The following is a 3,922-nucleotide window of genomic DNA, read 5'->3' as shown; positions in this document are numbered from 1 at the left end:
GTTCTCGAGACTCCCTACTTTGCAGAACCCTATAAATAGGGCAAGATTTAGAGACTGTTCAGTTTAATCAGTCGACACCGGAGAAGACGGACGTATGCTATACAGGACTTGGTAGCGAGAATAATAACCTAATACTTCGTCTAATGCAGGGAAGTAAGATACTAAATAAATTTATAATTATAGGTACATAATTCTGTTCAGTATACAAGCAACATAGATAAACGTAACTGCAATAAAATATAAACAAAGGTAATGCAAGATAACCAGCACGAACACGGGTCGCCATTCCACGCTGATACCTGTGACAATAAAGCAGTCATGTGTAACGAATACGACCATTATACCCTAGTATTAATGTATCGTAGATAATGCTATCAAAAATGGCGTAAGCCTATTTACGAGTCGTGTTCAGCTTTAATATACCAATATCAATAATTACTTTCCATGACCATGATACATATGATTTCAGCATTTAATGTATCTCTTTAATATTAAATGCTTTATGATAAGTGAAAAAAAATAACATAATATAAAAAATGTTTTCAGCCTTATTATGTCATTGAAAATTTATTACTACATGTATCTCATACTAAGAACCATGCTTTAAGTTACATTAGTTTGAGAGAAAACATACCCTTTATAATAACAAAAATATTAGGGAGAGATTTTTTTTTTAATTTTGATATTCGACCTAGAAATTGATTGAAGATCATTGCAGACCCTCCACCCCATTGCACAAAAGCTAGATTACACCAGGGGAGAAATATACTCTGGACTATGGTTTTAAATAAAGATATACAGTAGATTTTGATACTGACCTTTGACCTAGAAAATTAATCCAAGGTCACTCTTCATCCTCTATCCACAGGCTCTCTGTAGTTTAAGTTTGAGAGAGAAATATTCACAGAACAAGTGATTTCAGATGGAGTGATGGGTAGACACTGTCTTAGGGCATCCACAGAACAGGACCTAAAAATAATGCAATATATATGTATTACAGTATATATACACATGTACTTGTATGTTAATGATTCATCATATGCTGCATTGGACACATATGATTTTATCATGGTTTAAGTATACATGTATCTTATGAGTAATTTTATACCGGTATTGCATGTATGCTTAGTTTATTTAAGAAATAAATAACAAGTTTATAAACTTCAATGGGAGAGATACCACAGATGTATATATAAACAAGTAATTTAATTTTTTTTTACATATATTGACCAACATTATTTACATCCATTCATCATGTTCATGAATTGGCTGATCAAAATTCAGTCAGTTTTAGATCTATATGATATACCATAAAGGACTTTCACATCCACAAAAGTTATTCCCCTTCGCAGGGTCGATCTGGGGTCAACCGGCTTAAGACGCTGTTTTCCCTCTTTAACATTATCAACTTTGAGGGAAATATCTTAGAAATAAAATTTGTATGAACATATTCATTATGATTTTCATGTTGCCCCTATAATCTGGCAATACAGATCGTAATTGTCCAATATTTTTGAAGATTGAAAATATTAACAAGTAACTTACAAAGAACAAAGTGGGGAAAATGAGCGATATACCGACAATTGGAGAAAACTCTATGGAAGGTGTAATTCGTCTATTGGTGATAACAATTCCTGTTTTAATGTCACTGAAAAATTAAGAGACATTTAAAATTTAAGCCCTATTGTCATACACGCATGTAGTTTCTTCATCCATATAACCTTTTAGTATTATAAAATTTACCAAAATTTAATACTTCAAATAATTTCATTGAATATTTATAAAATAAAAGAAACTCCAAAAACTTAGTGACTTGCAGAAATTATTCCTTGAAGAGAAAAAAATCTCTTCGCCCAAGAAAAGATAACTCACTCGGATGACAATAGGGTAGTAGCCGAGGCCTTCAGATTGCACTCGGAGGGCCTCGGGTACTACCCTATTGTCATCCGAGTGAGTTATCTTTTCTTGGGCGAAGAGATTCACATTGTGCAGAAAGCAGGGATTTTCGTTAGATAAAAGCTATTTTCGATAAAAATATTTGGAATATTTTAGCCTTGATAAGTACTAGGACATCATTTGTGCTAGTTCATTTCAGGATTTGTGCAACTTTTCTCAAGTAAGTTGATTTTAAAAATCGTGTGCTACTTTCGATTCTTCCCTTGTGTACTTTTATATGTGAAGTAGAGAACAGAGTGGGTAAGATGCCCCTGTGATTAAAGTAGAACTCTTTAGTGTGCAGTTTTTAGAGCTTCCTTTAAGTAATCAAAATAATGACCAGCAAGAAATCAGTTAACATGGGTTAATATGCATTTCCTTTTTTTCATTCAAATTTTTGGAGAGATCTCAGAGTTTTTTCCTGTTCAATTCAGGTTCAAGACGACAAAGTTTTATTGAAGTGTATGTATTAGAGAACTGATTGTATGTCAATCATAGCAATACACACATAACATGGAGGGGGCAAATTGTTTCAGCCCTAGCTTTTACATACAACTTCTTGTAGCTCACAGCTGATATACCACAGTTCAGTATTTAAATAAAATTTAGAATCTTTTTTTTTCAGGCAATTGTCATATACATACTAATCATGAATGAATTACCACTTACCAAATGACCACATCCTGAATCATCATACATTTTCTATGATTTTATCTCACTGGTTTTCTTTTAAAGTCACACAGTTTTCTTCTCTCTGAAATGATAAATTATGTCCAGGTACTATTGCATTCTAATTCAAACTAATTATGTAATAGCATTAGCAAAAACCGGGATGGAAGAAAAAATAACAAGAAGCCTCTGTCGAGACTGTAGCTCTACTGGTTTCTACTTATCAAAAACTGATGCACAGAATTATGTATCTTAGTATAATATACTTATGTGCCAAGTTATATTGAAATCAGACTAAAATTTAAGGAGGAGTAGTGTTTGCAGATAGACGGACAGACAGACAGACGGACGGACGCACTACTATCGCATAAGCTCTTCTGGTCTCTGACACTCAGGTCAATAATTGTGAAAAAAGTGATAATTCAAGCTGATGATTCATTTGCATTTCTTGACATACTATCAATATTAATTCACTATTAGGCTTTTCTTTTTTTACATCTTCATCTCAACAGGTTAGACATTACAAAAAAAATCTTTTGAGCAGTAAACTATTTCAATAAACAATAAAACAAACAATCTCTTCAGAAAAGTGGACAGGCTTTCACCTACATTCACTTTTTAGGTCACCTGAGTAAACTCAGGTGACCTATTGTTTATGTATATTTTTCCTCCATATCATCGTCATGCATCTGTTCTGATGTCAGTGATGAGGATATCCTTCATGAATAATCGGATAAGCTGAGATTGAAGACACTTTTTGTAAAAATATCGATGCTTTTATCAAAGTTTTGAACCAAAAATAATTAATTTATACCTTTCCATAAGTCGTAAGTTCCAAAAAAACAAGAGATGGCTATCCGAAAAGTCAGAAAACACATGGATTCAAACCGGATGTTTTACAGTATGAATTTAACTACGAAACCATGCTCGGTGTAACTATCATCATCCGGATAATTTGAGCGGGGGTAAATTTTTTTTTTTAATTCCGAAAAGGATTCATTTATATATAGAGAGAGAACATACATATGGAGCATACATTTTAATAAACATGATTAAAGGCGAAACGTTGCCATTTTACAACATACAGCATGCACATGCACGGTGCCTTTGGGGCCTCCATAATCTAAGTTATGCTATATCACTGTCTTAAATTTCTCTCTCTCTCTCTCTCTCTCTCTTTCTCTCTGCAATATGTACACTTAACAATTTAAAACTTAGGTATCCAACTTTTCAAAATGGCGTCAGAACAAAAGTTGCCTCCGATAGTGAAGATTTGTTGTTACCAAATATTACAACTATTTACCGTAAAAAGTTAACA

The 3,922-nt window shown here is 33.0% G+C and overlaps 1 long non-coding RNA gene across 1 annotated transcript; it reads right to left on the bottom strand.

The window, feature by feature from the left end:
- Positions 1-902: 902 nt before the first annotated feature.
- LOC134280186 (uncharacterized) lies at positions 903-3,457 on the bottom strand. Its single transcript, XR_009994854.1, has 3 exons — positions 3,419-3,457; positions 2,605-2,689; positions 903-969 (listed from the first exon to the last, which is right to left on the bottom strand). It is a non-coding gene; the product is annotated as an uncharacterized LOC134280186 (long non-coding RNA).
- Between the last annotated feature and the right edge of the window lie 465 nt (positions 3,458-3,922).

Source organism: Saccostrea cucullata, unplaced genomic scaffold, assembly GCF_032062105.1.
Source record: "Saccostrea cucullata isolate Sc308-1 unplaced genomic scaffold, CSIRO_AGI_Scuc_v1 ctg5542, whole genome shotgun sequence".
Taxonomy (NCBI): Eukaryota; Metazoa; Mollusca; class Bivalvia; order Ostreida; family Ostreidae; genus Saccostrea; species Saccostrea cuccullata.
The sequence above is the reverse complement of the archived record's forward strand: the minus strand, read 5'-3'. Positions and strand labels throughout refer to the sequence as shown.